This window comes from Lissotriton vulgaris, chromosome 9 (assembly GCF_964263255.1).
Source record: "Lissotriton vulgaris chromosome 9, aLisVul1.2, whole genome shotgun sequence".
NCBI classification, from domain to species: domain Eukaryota; kingdom Metazoa; phylum Chordata; class Amphibia; order Caudata; family Salamandridae; genus Lissotriton; species Lissotriton vulgaris.
The window spans coordinates 350,651,165-350,670,795 of NC_141697.1; positions in this window are offsets into that span (position 1 = coordinate 350,651,165).

The window sequence follows — 19,631 nt, forward strand, 5'->3', positions numbered from 1 at the left end:
AGCAGTCAGTTGATCTGGTGTGTCGAGCTGTTGACCACCACCTGGGATAGTGCATGGGCAGGAATAAACAGCTTGTGGCGACCAGTACGTTCCATGGTTGAGACATCTGTATAATGAGCTAGAAAAGGGGTCAAATCAAGTTTAAGATTATTAAAAAACATGAAGAGCGTGCTAAAATACAACATTGGCCAATCGATTACATGTGCATTGCATGGGGAGGAAGCAACACGTGGCTCACAACTTATATAATGAAAGGCGGCAGGATTAACTGATTTGCCCAGAAACAACGCCTATGGGGCACGTGACACGATACTTACACGAGAAAAACTACATCGCATTAACTTGAACAGCACGTAGCACACTGCTACGGGAACGTCCACATGGCATTTGGCAAATTAAAGAAATGCAGCAGGATTAAGTGATTTGCACAGAACAAAGGATAGCAAATCAAGTTTAACGTTATTAAAAAAGCAGGAAAGCGTGCTTAGAAATAGCATTGCCAAATCGAAAAAAAATATTGCATTTACCGGTACTCAGGGCCGTTTTTACCATTGGGCAGGTCTAGGCGGCCGCCTAGGGTGGCAAAAGGGGGAGGGTGGCAAAAAACATATGTACCTGAAGGTCGGGGTCCCTTGGATGGCCCAGGCGCACTTTGGTAGAGTCCTGTCCAAGGACGCTGCATGCACAGCACTGTGCCCCCATCTTGAACACAGGAGAGGGCCCCTTGAGTCCCCAAGGAGCAGCAGAGGAGCTAGACGAGCGGGTGGGGGGCATCATCGAGCAAGGTCCATGGCTCTGCTTGGAAGGAAGGACGTCAGTTAGAAGGTGCCGAGACCTGCCCGCCCGCGGCCCTGGCCTTTAGCAAGACATCCCTCCCAGTGCCCGCCTCTAAGACCTTGGACAGCCTCAGGTTGCCAGCTGTGGGCAATGCACAAATATTTCTATTAATGTCAATACCGAACTACAGTTGAAGATGTTACTCGGAACTTTGAAGTGCCTAATGCAATTTTGGTCATGTTGGTATCGTTTTAAACATAAAATACTTACATAAAACACTTTTCAATTTTCCAACCTGGTAATGGAGTTTTGATCTGCCTGTGTTTATAGCACACACTATATGGAGTTAAGCCAGTCCTTTCATGCCAATCGTTAGCAGGGCAGATAGCAGTTATTTCAGAGAGGGAGTGAGAGCGTTACTAGGAGCGCGATTCTTCCTTCAGTAACACCTGCCGCTCCCACCCGGCAAGCAGGGTGCAGACGTGAGGCAGGCAAGCCCAGGAAGCCCTGGCCAGGTTCACAGAGCCTTTCATTAGCTCTGCATTTCATCCGTTCCCCAGAGCTGGATGGGGTCAATCTCCCATCAAGAAAGGATCTTTGCTTTTGACTGCAGCCAGCTGGCACTCACGAAAGGCATCCTCACGGGTCTCTTCCCACAGAGGCTTGAGTATATTGACTTAGCAAGATGGGATGTCTGTCCAAGTCAGAACTAGACATCCTCCCAAGGCGACCACCAACTCGACGCTGTCATCCCCGCTGGCCCCTTCTAGTAAGTAGTAACGGTGCAACGCTGCAGAAGGCTGATGTGTCCCGGTCTTGAGAAAGCACTAGAGACAGGCTTCATTTCTTAGCGCTGCCTAGGGCTTCTGTGGTACACAATATGAAGTTTATTTCAACCAAATTTTTTAATTTAAAGGCGTTGTCTTGAAAATGTGCTTCTGATCAGTGGTTTTATTTTTGGATCAACGTCTCCCCCTTTTTAGACCTGCTCCTGGTGCCAAGGGGAGAGGATGTGGGTAAGGGCCAGAGATGCCAACATAGGAGCTGAGGAACCAGGTTCGTGCCTCCGCGTTGGCTGAACATCCTGTGATTCTGGGCTAATCACTTAACCTTCCCGTGCCTACCAAAAATGAATGTGTCCTTGTGTAACATAAGTGGCGCTCATGTAAAGCGCTCTAAAACCTTTGGGTCGAGTTTGCCTAAATAAATCTGCATTGTGTACAAATCTGGCCTCGCTTTAGGCCCTTCCAAGTGGTCCTGAAGGTGTTCAGAAAATTACAGTAGGGCTCACTCCCACCCTGGCACAGACAGCTCAACGCTGTAAACCTCACAGGCGTTATTTTGGAGTGGGGGCCAGCTGAAGTGGACATATCTACAAAATGCACCTGCCCGATCCAGAAGAAGCAGGCATGCCTATTCTGATGGAGCTCCCCAGCTGGGACTTCTAGATGAAACAATTTGGAGTTAATGTCTGTTACATAAAGTTTATATTTGATAGTCCTTCATTTGTGTTTAACAAGTGTTTCTGAGCATTTGATACAGATTTAGGTCAACTTCATCCCCTTCTCTCACTCCCCCTCCAAGCCATGTGGTGTTTCTTAGCCCTGGGCTCCACTTGGTAAACACGTGTCTTGGGTTCATATTGCAGCTGTTTTGTACACGAATCCCTGACCCCATCAGAGCACAAGAACAGAGGTATTAGGATGTGCCTAGGGAGGCAAATCCTGTGACTTTTCCCGGACTTGTCGCAATACTGGAAAGGGGCGACCATTCGGTCCCCCCGAACGTATGGTGGAGTACCACGATCCCCCCGGGAAGCCATCTTGGGCGGGAGACGAGTCTCGGCTGGTATGCCCGAAGCGGCGTAGCCGGGGCGCGCCTTTTCCCGCCCTGAAGTGGGTTGTCCTAGACACTGACGCACTCGGCCACGCCCACGGAGGCGGGCGGGGGCGGGTTGACGCCCGCCCAGAAGACGGATAAAAGAAGCAACAAGCCAAGAAAGCATCCTCTTGCTCCTATGCTCTGAAGCTGCACCTCCCCGCTGCACGTGAGCTCGAGACGGAACGAAGAGCCAATTTTGAGCGTTGTAATCTTTCTTTTGTCTTACAGATATCCCGTCTGAGAATGCCTAAGAAAGTCGGAAAGCGGGTCAGTACCGATCAGATGCTCCGCATGCTCATGAAGGAGGTAGCCGATTTGAAGAAACAGATGGCGGCTAAGAACGGGGAGGGAGGACCGAAACGGCCTTTGCCGGGAGTAGTCCCCGGTGCCGAAGGAGGGGAATCCGATCCCCGTGGTGGTCACCCCCGTGACCGGGGGAGATATGCCTCCCGAGTTAGCGGCACAATTGGCAGCGTGGTTGGGAAAAGATTGCGAGGGCACCACGGCTGACGACGCCCGGGCAGTAATGAGACAACTGCGGGAATCTAGGGAGGCTGTTACCCCGCCAGTTCCGGCGGGGGTAAATGCAACAGGCCCAGGTTCGGCGGCAAATGCAGCTTCTGGTTCAGGTAAGCGGCCATTGCCGATCGCGGGGGAAGGGTCTGTACCTTCACGAAGGGAGAAGGTGGCTCAACATGTTCCACTGGAAATTAAGGAAAAGATTTGGGCGAATAAGTATGTTAATATTTTTTCTTTGCTTACCGACCATTACGAGATGGAGCATGTTAAGAGCCAAAAGGAGCTTATGCATCCGAGTGTTTGGCGCGCAAAAATGGCCGCCTTTAAAGTTGACGAAAACATTGGTACTTGGGGCAGAGCATGGGGCATTTTTACCTCCATCATGGGTGAGCGCAGGCCCGAGTTGCTGACCGAGTTGCCTATTTATCAATCGCGTATCATGGAGTATTCCGTAGCGTATGGGGGCAATCAGTGGTTCTGCTATGACAATATTTTTAGAAAAGCTAAGGAACACGACCCAGTTCTGACTTGGGATTGTTACGACTCCGTGTCATGGCAAAAAATGGAGAGTACTGGAATGTTAAAAGTGCCATTGTCAGGGAGTAACGGGGGTGAATCTTCCCGCCAATACTCTGGGACACCCTTTCGGACGGGTGCAGGTAGCGAGTACCACTCGAAGCCGAGTGGCAACGCAGGTAAAAGGGGGATCTGTTGGAATTTTAACAGAGGTAAATGTACGAGGCCCCAGGGGTCATGCAAGTTCAGACATGAATGTGGGGGGTGTGGGCAGCCATCCCATCCTGAGTCCATGTGCAGAGCCAAAACGGGTGATAACGGTGGTAAGGGAAGCGCCAAACAGGTCTGAAATAGTCCGAGGGGCGACTTTACCTACTCCGATTGATACCATGGCAATGATTCCCTGGCTCAGTGAATACCCGGATCATGCTTCCGCTGGGGTGTTGCGGAACGGGTTTTCATATGGTTTCCGCATCCCAGTGGGGGATTTTCAGGGTGTAGCTAACTGTACGAATCAACTATCGGTCTTACAGCATTCGGCTGTGGTACAGGCAAAGATTGGGAAGGAGGTGACTCGAGGTCGTGTCGCCGGTCCATTTGACTTGCCACCGGTGGATAATTTTGTTTGTTCCCCTCTAGGGGTGGTCCCCAAGAAGGACCCGGGTGAATTTCGGCTGATACATAACTTGTCAGCCCCACGTGGTCTTTCCGTGAATGATGCGATAGACCCGGAAGTGTGTTCGGTGCGGTACGCATCTTTCGATGAGGCCGTCGCCATGTTGAATCGCCTGGGGCCCGGGGCGCTGATGGCAAAGTCAGATATCGAGTCAGCGTTCCGGTTGCTCCCGGTACACCCAGACGATCAGCGTCTCCTTGGTTTTAGGTTTCAGGGTCGCTATTACATGGACAAATGTATGCCAATGGGATGTTCTATATCTTGTGCCTATTTTGAAATGTTCAGTTGTTTTTTGCAATGGGTCTTCACAAAGAAGACGGGTTTTCAGCATATTATGCATTATCTCGATGACTTTTTGTTCTTGGGGGCAGCCGGGGATCCAGAATGTGGACAGGCTTTAAATGAATTTTGTGTCTTGATGAACCAATTTGGTGTGCCATTGGCGCCAGGTAAGACCGTGGGTCCCTCGACTTCCCTCGAGTTTCTGGGGATCGAGCTCGACTCGGTTGAGGGTTGTTTTCGACTACCGAAAGGAAAGGTGAAAAAATTCAGGGCATCCCTTGAAACATGTATCAGTGAGACTAAAGTAAAACTGCATCAATTACAACAAGTGGTGGGCCAGTTGAATTTTGCCCTGAGAGTAATGCCGATGGCCCGCCCCTTTTCCCGCTCGATTGCACAAGCCATGGTCGGCCTGAAGGAGGGTCATCACCGCACGAGGCTCTCGGCAGAGGTTCGCCAGGACATGCGCATTTGGTTGGCATTTCTGGCGGATTTCAATGGTCGAATTGTCTGGATAAAACCGGCGGTGTCCTCTGAGGAGCTGGGGCTGTGGACAGATTCGGCGGGGAGTATAGGTTTTGGCGCCATATTCGGCACACAATGGACGGCTCAAAAATGGCCGTCATGGTGGCATGAGTGCGGATTGACGAGGAACATTGCTTTTCTCGAACTTTTCCCTATTTTGGTGGCCCTGAAAACTTGGCCGGCGGGGTTTCGGGATCAGTCTGTGGTGTTTTGGTCTGACAACATGACCGTGGTGGAGAGTATCAATAGTCAGGCAGCACGTTGCAAATGGATGCTGAGGCTGCTTAAAGAAATTGTGTTATTGTGCATGCAGTTGAATGTGCTCTTTAGGGCAAGACATGTCCCGGGGGTATTGAACCAAGCGGCTGATGCGCTTTCTCGTTTCCGTATGCAGGCCTTTTGGGGTTTTCTGCCCGCAGCGGACCCGGTGGCTGCACCCTTTCCCGAAGCTCTCTGGTCTCTCGGTGCCCCGAACTACAAAACCTTGTGGGAGAGAGTTTAGCGCCCAGGACAAGGAAGGCATACGAAGGGGCGTTCCGTTCCTATTGGTCCTTTTTGGGTTCTGCTAGGGGGGAGCTTTGGGGCCAGGAGGAGCTTGTCGTTAAATTTTTGCTGTCTTTACATCAGGCAGGCAAATCAGTAGCTACGGCCCAGAGGCATCGGGCCGCCATTTCCTTTATGGCAAGGGCTCATGGGATCCAGGACCCGACAGCGTCTTTCGTAGTCCAGAAAGCGCTACGGGGGTGGCAACGCCTTGAGGGTCGCAAAGCAGATGAGAGGCGCCCGATAGGTCTGGATAGGTTGGCCCTGTTATTATCCGTACTCCCTGCAACGTGTTCATCACAGTATGAGACAGTGTTATTCAGAGCCGCTTTTGCGCTAGCATTCCATGGGGCTATGCGGGTAAGCGAACTAGTGGCGAGGAACAAGCGGGATACGATGGGGGGACTGTGCCGAGAGCACGTTCAGGTCAAGGGGGAGACAATGACTGTCTCGTTTGTCAGGTCCAAAACCGATCAGGGTGCGTTTGGGGACTGCATAATCATACAGAGGATTCCCGGGTCCCCCATGTGCCCTGTGGTTTGCGTAGAGGAATATTTAGCGCAGAGAGTGGCATCATGGGGGGGGGGACCTTTTTGAGACACGCTGACACCACCCCACTGACAAGGTTTCAGTTCCAGTGGGTGCTTGCGATGTCGATTTCGGCCGCGGGCTTGAACCCCGGCGAGTTTGGGACCCATTCCTTTCGGATAGGGGCTGCTACAGAGGCTACAGCCAGGGGTCTGAGCGTGGAAGAAGTAAAACGTGTGGGGCGTTGGTCCTCGAACTGTTATAAAAGGTATGTGCGGTTGCACATGTTATGAAGCCGTAATGATGTACTCACGCTTCTTGTTTTTTGTTTGGTTTTCAGTTGCGCAAGCCTACGAGGCGGGGCGGACTGTGCAGTCGACCCGACACCTGGGGACCAGCGGTCAGACATCACCGGCTGTGAAAAAGGAGGTGTGGGTCGTGGGCCACTCATACGTGAGGCGTGCCGCGGACGTATTCAAAGCAGGTGACATGATTCACGTGGCTGGGGAATACGGGTACAGTGTGTCCTTCTACGGAAAGGGCGGGCTCTGTATTGACCAGTTTCAATCCTTTTTCGAGGGTTTGTTAGGGCGGACAAGGTCACCGCCGTCTATAATCATAGTCCATCTTGGGGGCAACGATTTGGTCGCCACTGGTAGATGACTTCTTCTTGAGGCAATGCTTTCTACAGTAAGTTGGTTGGCAAGAAGAGTTCCAGGGTGCACAATTGCATGGTCCCACATGATCCCACGAAAAGTGTGGCGGGGGGCTATTTCTGTTTCTGCTCTGAATCAGTCAGTAAGGAAAATAAATAACAAAGTGAGTAGATTGTTTCGTTCAAGTACATTGCATTCTGTTTCGCATGGTTGTATCAAAGGGGACAGTATGTATTTGGGGGACGGTGTTCATTTGTCCCGGGTGGGGAATGAGTTACTCATAGGAGACCTCATAGCTTGGTTAAAGAGTTTATAACATGACCTTTTAGGCAGGAGTTGTTGTGGGGGGTCCGGATAGCCGGTCAACTATCCGGCCTGTGGCGGTAAGGTCATGATCGGTGAGCAGTAATTGGAAGATCCCTATGGGGGGGCGTCACCCATTACGGATGGGAGCGCTCGGGGGAGGTGGCCATTGGCCCCTCAACGGGGAGGCGGTCCCGTCTAAGGATAGGCCGCCGGAAGGAAAGGAAAGGTGGTCAAGGCCCCTTCCTGGATAGGAGGGGCTACGGGCCCTCCTGGGGAATTTCCCGGGGCCAGGACATCTGCGACGGCAGATGGGTAAGTTGTGTGGGGTTCGGGAGGGGGTTTACGCTACCTCTTAGACACCTCACACGAGTCCTCGGACGACCGTTAAATGGCGTCGAGTTCATTGGGGCCCCCGTCAAGTCCAAGGGAAATTGGTAGATGCACTTGAGGTACGCCTCTGTGCGGTTGGTCCTCTCACAAGTGAGGGTTGTATTTCTGGTTTAGGGATCTGACACCGGTTACGACCTTGCCGTTGGCCCTTAACGTTAGGTTGTACAATTTCAAGTCAAATGTTTTGTAGGATGTTAGATCGGCTAGGAGAATCTTTGTATTAGAGATCTGTTAAGGTTAGCCAAACATCGTAATGTGGAAATGAAATTGTACATAATATGAAACTGTTATTTTAATGTTTTGATTTTGTTTCATATTTTAATAAATACGGCCGGGAGGGTCACTCCCTCCCGCCTTCCAAAAGTTCAGAACCGTTTCCGGTTTCCCATCCTTGGGGATTGTGTTGAGAGGGGGTGGCGGGTATCTGTGCTTGTGCTTTTGCTATAACTTTAAAAGCAAAAAAAATCTGGACATGGGAGGGGGCGGCATTTTTCTATTCTCGCCTAGGGTGGCAAAACACCTAGAAATGGCCCTGGCGGTACTTAAAGATCGTTCAGATTAGTAAACTTAATTACCCTTAAAAAACGTGACTACGGAATAGGAAAAGTTCGAGAAGGTTGGAAGGTTATAAATGCTTTGCAGAACAATGATTGGTTGAGCATGATGTCACTGGGTGTGAGAGCTGTGATTAGGCATGTTGTAATTGAGCATGCGCAAATAAAATGAAATACGTTAGGGGTACACGGCCAGATGGTGGGACGTATTGTGCGCATGCGCAGCATTAACATGCATGGGCTACCACAAACACGCATGCGCAAAGTGAAGGAAACGCCTAGGGGGTACACACACAGATGAGGTTCGGATATCGATAGAACACCAGCTCCAGCAGGAGGTATAGAGCCGGCAGGACTGTGGGGGTTTGGAGACCCCCCAATGGTGAGGGTCAGCCCTGGGGGATGGGCTCCCCGGGGCTACCAGCGGTGTGGGAGGGGGCTACGTGGCCCCCTCCCCATTAACATTAAAAAAAACACCGGCCCCAGGGAATGGGGTCTCCGGGGCCTTGAAGTGGCCTCAGGAGGGTGGCTATGTGACCCTGCTCCATAAAAAACAAAAAAATAATTGGCCATGCCCCGAGGGGATGGGGTCCCCGGTGCCCGAATTTGGCCACGGGAGGGGGGCCATGCGGCCCCCTTCCCATAAAAAAATTAATACGGATACTGCGCGCATTGTCATTGTACCATAGCGCACCCTTCCGATCGTGCGCTGAATGCTGATTGACTGTCAAGTGGTTGTCAACATTCGAAACTAGAAACTATTGGCAGACATTTTATGCCTCGGTAGAAAGGAGGCTGAAGAAGCCTGTGAAATGTGTGCTTAAAACATGAGAAAAGGGGAGGGTAGACACACCCTGACCCTCTAGGTCTGTTCAGGGGGTCCCACAAGGACCCCCTGGGCCCCCCCAATTTTTCTTTTTTTTTTAAATCGCGGGGTGCGCGTATGATCCGTGCATTCTTCCGATATTATTTTTTTTAAAAAGAAACGTGAGCTTCTGCGCCTCTTTGGTAATTTGCATTCTTTCAACTGTTTAGAGGAGATGCAGCAGTACTGGATCCACGACCCACCACTAAGTAAGAAAAAGTGACGATAGCACTACTTATCTGCTAAGTGAATTTTCTGCCATAGGATAACATTGGTGTTTCTATGTGAAAAAATGTCTAAGTGTCAACTTTTAAAATACAATAATATTCCTTAAAAATCACTACTGTAACCAAAAAGCTTTTACTCAACTGTTCACAGGAGATTTCCCAGGACGTTGCGTAATATGTACATCTTGTGTATGCGCCAGGAGTCGCGCGGAAGTCGCATGGCAACTGCGTTGGAAAAGTCATACCCGTCGCACACCCTACGCGGATCCTAGACAGCGACCCTAAAATGTCAGACATGTTTTGCGCACTAAACGAGCAGGGTGCCCTTAGGGTGCGCAACTCCCCCCAAAAAAGGACAAAAATAATAATATTTTAAGTACATTAAAAACAATATGAAATAATAAAAATAATACATTTGTATGTAAAAAAAATAATAAGAAAATATGTGAAATGTAATTTAAAAAATAACATATCTAAAAATAAAAAGAATAAAAACAACTAGTTACAAAAATTTCAAAAAAACAACAATAAATATATTTAAAAATGATCATTTAAAAACCTTTGAAATTCACTTAAAAACAATAGGTTTTTAATACGTTATACTTAGGAATTAGCATTTAAAAAACCTTTGAAATTCACTGAAAAAACCATAGGTTTCAGACCTGTTATAATTAGGAATTAGCATTTGAAAAATCTTAGAAATTCACTGAAAAAAACATAGGTTTTAGGGGTGTTATACTTAGCTGGACTTTTCACTTATACAAAACCATTGAAATTCCTCTGTTATAGTTAGTTGTACTCACTATAACTTGCGTGCCCGCAATCCACTGCTGATGATGTCACATATTACATCATTCATACATGGTCAGTGACATCACTGATTACATCACTGATGACATCTCAAATGACATCACTGATGACATCACTGATGACAACATCCACGTGACAATCTGATACATCTCATCATACACTAGTATAACCTTTCAACACTCATTATAAAATATGGAGTACTATATTTGAAACCATTCTAACACCAATACAAGTTTCTAAAAACCCATTCAGTGATTACTATATCTACACAAACATCTAAACAATTACCTATATATTCATTTATATATGCTAACAAAGATCAATAGAACACTATTAAATATATTTATACACCTACATCGATATTACACACCAGCACCTATTATATTCACTTATGAAGACATTCTACTCACTTATGCAAACAATTGATCATACCTACATTTAGTCAGCTACACACTTATACAAACACCAGTTTATTTATTAATATAGATAGTAACTAATACATAGTGTGTTATAAAATCACTATTACTAGTATACAGTTTTCGATACAATCACTCATACAATCACTGAGCATTATGTATATTTATTTACATACAACAAGTATCACATACTCTGCCTTTTGTATTTCTAGTTGGTTGGACATGTATCATTGAGAAATATATTTACTCATCACCACACCCATAAAGAGATTCACACTCTCAAACAACTGTTTCCATATACAGTCTTAAACTCATATACCTACTAAATCAACTATTTACACATGTTTGGACAGTCACACCACCCACCGAACCACACACACATTCACTAATCCATACAGTTACACACTTAACTAATTAATAACTAATATAGACTTTCACATAGCTAGTAACCAACTTACGTAGTTGTTTATGCAACAAGAGATTCAGTGATATAGATATTCACACACTTTAATCACTATTCCATATATTTCAAGAAACACTTTAAATTAGTCACTTAGACAGTCAATCAGAGTGCTACTAAACCCTCCATCCAGAGACGTATACATCCACTCACTCTTCTAGGCAGATTGCTATATATATATATATATATATGTATATATATATATATATATATATATATATATATATATATATATATATATATATATATATATACATATATATATATATATATATAATACTTGTTTAAATATCGAAGGAAACCACAATCACTGGATGATGTCATCAGTGATGTCATCAGTGATGTCATTTGAGATGTCATCAGTGATGTCATCAGTGATGTCACTGACCATGTCGTGAATGATGTAATATGTGACATCATCAGCAGTGGATTGTGGGAGCGCAAGTTATAGTGAGTACAACTAACTATAACTATAACGGAGGAATTTCAATGGTTTTGTACAAGTGAAATGTCCAGCTAACTATAACACCCCTAAAACCTATGGTTTTTTCAGTGAACATATATATATAAAGCTGTTATTAAAGCGTTCCCGAAAGCTCCCCGCTGTGACCTCTGGCTTTCTTCACGGAGGGGTGTTTTGTTGATAGTTTACGTGACTGCCAGCAGCACGTGAAGAGGACCCGTTCTACAAAGCGTCCTGCGAATGTTGGCATCGTTGCAGTTGTTTACCTGAGGGATCGGATATTGCTGGACCGCCACAGAATCAATACAGGCAAGCGGCCACTGTCAGGCACAGCCCGTGACTTCACGGGGAAGCGGGATCACTGTATCCCAGTTTCATGGCACGGTCTGACTTTGGTGATGGGGCTGGAACATTGGGGACCCGAGGGAATTCTGGACTATTATTCACGGGAGTTCTTCATATCTACAATATCCCCACTCCTTGCAAGGAATTACAGCTTTCATTGTAAGATCAAAACTCCATGGCTCCACAAACGGTACTTACCAGAATACTGCATCATGGGAACTGCAGTTCTTCAACATGGAACTGCAGCTGAAACTGTTTAGTAAGTGGAGCCAGCTGACCTCCCCTGATTGGGAGGACCTGATAATATCAAGGATGTAAGGAGGAGTGTTCCCGGTCAAGCTTGCAGCATCTGAAGAAGGCAAACGCCGAAATGCATCATGCCATACAAAGCTGTTATTAAAGCGTTCCTGAAAGCTCTCCGCTGTGTCCTCTGGCTTTCTTCACAGAGGGGTCTTTTGTTGATAGTTTATGTGCCTGCCAGCAGCACGTGAAGAGGACCCGTTCTACAAAGCGTCCTGCAAATGTTGGCATTGTTGCAGTTGTTTACCCGAAGGATCGGATATCGCAGGACTGCCATAGAATCAATAAAGGCAAGCGGCCACTGTCAGGCACAGCCCGTGACTTCACAGGGAAGCGGGATCACTGTATCCCAGTTTCATGGCCCGGTCTGACTTTGGTGATGGGGCTGGAACGTTGGGGACCCGAGGGAATGCTGGACTATTATTCAAGGGAGTTCTTCATATCTACAATATCCCCACTCCTTGCCAGGAATTACAGCTTTCATTGTAAGATCAAAACTCCATGGCTCCACAAATGGTACTTACCAGAATATTGCATCATGGGAACTGCAGTTCTTCAACATGGAACTGCAGCTGGAACTGTTTAGTAGGTGGAGCCAGCTGACCTCCCCTGATTGGGAGGACCTGATAATATCCAGGGTGTAAGGAGGAGTGTTCCCGGTTAAGCTTGCGGCATCTGAAGAAGGCAAATGCTGAAATGCATCATGCCATATAAAGCTGTTATTAAAGTGTTCCAGAAAGATCCCCGCTGAGTCCTCTGGCTTTATTTGGGAGGGGTCTTTTGTTTAAAAAAAATATATATATATATATATATATATATATATATATATATATATATATATATATATATATATATATATATATATATATATATATATATATATATATATATATATATATATATATATATATATATATATATATATATATATATATATATATATATATTGTTTCACAAAGCTTCCTGCATTCGAAGGTGCACTCCAGAGCAGAATTTAACAGCAACCGGCATTTCCTTTCCCTTTTTATTTCATGAATGAGGCCCAACGCGTTTCGAAGACTTCTCTTCTTGTTCACGGGCACAAACGTCTGTAGAAGCTTATGCATTGCAGGGCACTCCCTTTTCCAAGCACATGATGTTACCGCCCTCGGGTGGGGCTTTTCACTGTTATTCAACTCTGTGCTGCATTGTGGGGTTTGTGGTACTAGTGCCATTTCCAAAGTGGATTTTAAGCTGCTGCAGGTTCTTTGTCATTAATTTGCTTTTTTCATTTTCTTTTTTCGGCCCACAGTGGGCTACAGGTCAGTAATATGCCAGTTAATTGATAAGCCAGGCTGCTCTCCTCTTCACAGACTGTGAATAGTTCTGTGTCTGTGTGGCCTCTTTACTTACGAGTGGTGCTGCCTTCACGACTGGAATCGCCGTTAATATTATTGTTTCACAAAGCTTCCTGCATTCGAAGGTGCACTCCAGAGCAGAAATTAACAGCAACCGGCATTTCCTTTCCCTTTTTATTTCATGAATGAGGCCCAACGCGTTTCGAAGACTTCTCTTCTTGTTCACGGGCACAAACGTCTGTAGAAGCTTAATCATTGCAGGGCACTCCCTTTTCCAAGCACATGATGTTATCGCCCTCGGGTGGGGCTGTTTGCGATGTAAAAGTCTTTTTGAAAAGGGGAATATACACGAGTCATTTATATTTCTCCATGAAAATAAACAGCTTAAATCGTATGAACATCGCAGTTGTGCATCCATTTGATCTTTGTATCTAATTCAATTTCGGGTGCATCACTTTCGAGTGACTGCACGCTAAACAAAGAAGAGAATGACAAACAGGCTGAAACAATGTTAAACAGGTGTGCAACGGCTACCTTCACACGCATTTACAATGAGATTCTCTCCTCAACAGCCGTGATGCACCCGAAATTGAATTAGATACAAAGATCAAATGGATGCACAACTGCGATGCTCATACGATTTAAGCTGTTTATTTTCATGGAGAAATATAAATGACTCGTGTATATTCCCCTTTTCAAAAAGACTTTTACATCGCAAACAGCATATTGTGACCATAAGGACAAGTGCAAAATGATTTGATTCATTATGAATATGCATTATGAATTTACCTTTAATTTGTCAGTAACACATTATATATGTTAAGTTTTTTCTTAAATCCATGGTAATGATTGTGCACACATTAGTTATGTTTCAGTGGAAAGCACACATGTGTTTTGTATAGGAGCAAGGTGGTTAAAATGGGTAATAAATAGAGGGCAGATGCGGGGGTTAAAATATGTTGACCGGTGATTGGATGAAGGTAGAAGCGAAGGAAACTACCTTATAGGTGTAACCTGCGCAGAAGCGAAAGTTTAAATAGTGCGCGCAATGTTATCAGCGTAGATTGAGCAAAGGAACGGCATGAAACAGACCCGATCAGCTTTTTCCAAGCAGGTAACCTTAATTCCACGACATATTTAAAGTTTTTTATTTAAACATTACAGATTGGGAAGCAGGCATTAAGTATGTAGCAGAGAATAGTTATCTAGACGTTTAGGATATACTAAATTCACTGGGGTGGTTTAAAGTTTAAGCAATAACGCGGATGCAGTTTTGGCAGGTTTAACATCGAGGTTGGAGAGGGGGAGGTTACCGCGTTTAGCAATACTTTCTGATTTTGTTAGAAGGGGTAGTGTGGGTTAATTAATGTGAGAATTATTGAGGTTTAAAACAAAGGGGAGAAACACGCAGGTTATGCTCACAGTGCACAAGGTCAGATGAATATGCTGGAGAAATAATGGAGGATTAACATGGGTTTCATTTTACTTTATTTAAACAGCTCCCCCCTGACGAAGAGCAATTTAAGATGCTCGAAATGCATTGGGAATACAATTATGGCTGCTATTCATGAATGAAATGTTCCGACGCAATGTAATAAGAGGCCTGGATGGGCACAATTATTTTGTGTGAAGCATGTGGATATTTTGACCGCTTTATCGTGATTAATGGAGTCAAACAGGATTACTTACGAAGATTTCAAATAAAATGAATCTAAAGTGGAAAAACTTGTAACGCATTTTTTCGAAGCTGTGCAAAGGGGTTTGTGACAAAGTTATGTTGCAATATTTATGGATATATTAGAGTACACCATGACAGTGTGAGTGAAAAGTAACATCAGTTCTGCAAAGGTTTCTTTACATTACGATTTCCAGCCCTACCCCAGTTAATGTGCCTAGGTCATTGCCACCACCGAGCACAATCAAGAGGTTAGGAGCTTGGGAAACAGCAATGGGTTTATCCAAAGCCAGCAATTGATGAAACTTTAACCTTCTCAGGCCAAACCAAGTAATCTTCTGCACATTTGTAAAACCCGACCCTCTGTCAATACCTCTCTTCTTTTGCAGCCTCTTTAGCCCAATAGGTGTAGCTGTGGTCAACAAGCTATACTGTAAGCATTTAGAAGTGAAAGAGTCAGGAGAAGGCTGGAGCTGAATGCGGTAGTCTTCCAAAGAAAAAGCAGTTAAAATGGAAGTGTTTTTTAATACAAAAAAATATATACATATTTCATTGGATGCTATCAGCAAGAAAGTGAATTTTGTTAGGCAGTGTGTTGGATGGCTGAGAAAGAAGTCTTATTATTGGCTATTGTTTAAAAAAAGAAATGTAACACAGACATTGAATTGCATTAGAATCTGTGGAGTAGATCATGCCTGCTGTATCTTATTTAATAACAAAAATATAAATTGTCCCCCAAGGAATTGTTTGAGAATAATTAAAAATTTCAAAAAGTCATGACAGTGATCATAAATCCACCAATATAGGGAAATTGCACAAATGCCACAAAAATATTTAATTAGTAATTTTGTGCTATTTTTCTTTTTCTAATTGCAACATGGCAACACACTTACTACTAAGATTCTAAACAGAATTAGTAGTAGTATATAACACCTTCTGCTTTCAGTATGGATGAATAAAATAGCATACATACCATACATTTCATATTACAATACATCAAATTCAGAGTCACAAAAATTAATGTATGAGCAAAACAATGTTGAGTGTCCACGTTTCGGTCCACTGTGGGTCTATAAGATCCTCAGGACCATCATCAGGACAAAAAGTTGCACATATATATCTAAAAATAGAATATATATATCTAATGTAAAAAGGAAATATCCTCACACCCAGTCAACTGATCCGGGTTTAATCCATCATCATTCTTTAGCTCACTCCACCACCCCAGTTCAGACATGGCCATGTGCAAATCAGTCTGACCCTGTGCCTCATTGGAACCGTCCAGTCTGAACTGCCAAGCCATGTCTTCCCTGGACCGGAAACAAGCATCCTGGGACCGGTTTCGTGTTCATAACTCTCATCAGCCAGGCTATCTTGAATCCAGTGGCAAAGTGAGCAAGGGACCCACGTCCGGGCATACCCTGCCAACTTAGGGCGAACAAAGCAAAATCAAAGGGGATGATGGACGGAGTGTTGAACATTGCAAGCACTCACCCCCAGTCAATTGATCTGGATTTAATCCATCATCATTCTTTAGCTCACTCCGCCACCCCAGTTCAGACATGGCCATATGCAAATCAGTCTGACCCTGTGTCTCATTTGAACAGTCCATCCCGAACTGGCAAGCCATGTCTTCCCTGGACCGGAAACAAGCATCCTAGGACCAGTTTCGGGTTCATAACATTTAAAAGCAGAATGTTCTTTCTAGGATGTGCTGTGAACATTTGACCTATTGGTTCCACTGGGTTGTTAGCTACACTGAGCTAAGATTGTATTGGGGGAAGGGTATTAAAGAGACAAAACATTTTTTTGAAAAGTTGAGGAGTGATGACATAATGTAAGTAATGGCAACTTTTTCATTTCCTACTCAGGACTATGTGATAAACTGTTGTCTAGAATTTAAATGTCAGAAAAATGAAGCTAGATATCGATTTGAACTTCCTTTTTTTGTGACTATACCGTGATGATCACACGAAAACATTGCCAAATAGCACCAACAGGAACCTCGTTTTGAAAGAGAGGGAAAGAGTTAACAGATAAAAACCGTTCACAAGTTGAGATGCAGTAGTCTAAAATGAAAGACAAAATTTCATTTGCTGCCTTTTTCATAATGATAAAGTGGAAAGTTGAAGAGGTTGCCATTTTAGACTTGCTTTATATGAGAGTGGTGTACCATTCTTGTACTTAGTTTTTACAAATCTTGGAAGTGTCCAAACTATGCATAAAGAGCTAAAACAACAATATAATCTACACACTGCATTCAGTGGTATGTACATAACTTTGTGATTATTTTAGAAATATAAATTAGAAATTAAGATGTATATGGGAGTTTGATTAAAAGGAGTTTCACAGTGATGAGTACAAATATATAAGTTGAACTGTATCTATTAGAGGGTATGTGTTTAAGAGGTTAGTGGTGAATGTTTACAGAAGTAAGAGAAAAATGAAGTAGTGCATGTTTATTACATTGTGTATTTTATTGAAAAATAACAGTATAGTTTTGTGGAAAGTTGCAATGAGGAACTAAGAATGTTTTAAATGTTATGTGCAGAATAGATATATCTGTCATTTGTATTCTGGGAGCTGTAGTACTTTATAGTAACATTATTAAACAGGAATAGTGTAGTGAGAAATAAAAGATGAGAACATGTTGTCTGCGTGTATATGAATTAGAAAGAAGTAATACTTGTTAGGTATATATTGGGAAGTGTTTGTCAATGTGGTTTTTAACTTAAAGGACCACTTTGCATAAGGTTAGATGGTGAGATATAATTGTTGTGCTTGCCCATAGCTATATATACAGTGGGACTTTTGAGTTTGCGTAAAAATGCAGAGAGGTACATATTTTGGGAAAGATGGCTTAAAGGTGTACATCTATTAAGAAATTGCATATATGTTTATATAGTGACCAATGTTCAGTAAGGCTGATGAAAATTTTATGTATATAGTGAGGGTTGTGTTTTTATTTAAATATGCTTTGTTTAAAATGAGAAAGGAATAATAGTGCAGAATGCCTCACAAGTTCTTGTGCGAGCTTCATTTTGAGTGTAACTTTTGTTTGAGATATGCTCAATATATGTTTTAGAAGCTGAAGAAGTATTTGAGAAATGATGTAGGTATGCCATTCACAAAAGGTTTTGTGTTTTGAAAAATTTCAAATGTTGTTTTCCGTTTTAGAAACTTAATGATGCATGTGCACCTTCAGTAGCAAGGCAATGTATGTTTCCAGTAGCAAGGCAATGTATATTTCTAGAGGGCCATGTGTGCAATTATATATCAAGTTTGATACCCAGATTTCACTCACACATAGCTCAGAGGAAAATATTGTGTACAGTAAACATGTAGTTTAATACTAACAGAAGGAGATAACCAATGATTCAGAGATATAGTGACAATTGTTATATATCTAACAGGAATTAATGTAGTTTCTCAGTCACTCAGGCAGTATTCAGGCACTTCTGGTATCACCAAGCCACTACTCAGGCAGCCATCAAATCAGTGATTCACTATCCAGGGAGTTATTCAATTGTCCAGAAACTATACATGTTCTCTTGCAATCAGGCAGGCAGAAATTATGTAGTTATTGAAGTATGCAGTTACTATGTACACATTCATCTAATCATCTATGTAATATCTATTGACTGATACAATTAAAAAGGCTGTAGCTATGTAATCATTATAACATTTGCGCAGAATCCATGCTACCATCCTAACACCCACTTGCAACCCAAGCAGTCATTGAAATACTGAGGCATACGCATGCACTAATGGAACACTCAGGCTCTACTCATGCTCTCATGTAATTACGTAGAGGGTACCATTGTAGTAAACCTATTGTCCATATTGTCTAAAGACTACATACATAATCCTCAGTAAAACTTGTAAATAGTTAAATACATAGGTTTGTGGTTTAAATAAAAATGTATTGATTTTATTGTTTGAGTTCACAAACATACAAACAGAGAATATCAGTATCCATTTACATAAAAAATGGAGAACTTGACATGGATCAACATTTTGAAAGGAGTTGGATCCACATGCACGCTCTGCATACGAAGAGACGAGGGTCATGAAAGAAACATGACAATCTGTTCCTAAGGGGGGTGTTGAGAGAATAGGTAATGTGCAGGCAGCTGGGAATACAGCAGGTGCAATGAAGGTATGAGAAACTATTGGGTCGATTCTGAGGCGGCTGCAGAGAGCTGAAGGATAAAGGCCCATCCAGACCAGGCAGGTGTGGAGGAGATAGGGCTAATTATAGCACTATAGTTAGGAACCTGCAGTAGTAGAGTGTTATACCGCTGACTATTTCCAGCAAAGCCAACTTTGGGGAGGGGGAGAGCGGTATGGAAGTTATGTCGGAGAGCATTTGAAACACTTCAGTCCAGTATACAGTTATGGGTGGGCATTTCAAAGTCATGGGTGCAAAATCAGCATCAGAAGCTTGCCATTTGGGGCAGTTTGATGATTTGGTTTTGGTAGGATTACATTTGGCCAGTTGTAATGGTGTGATGTAGATTCGATGTATAAACTTGAAAAAAATTAAATTAATTTATGACTGTGATTGGGATACCCTCTTT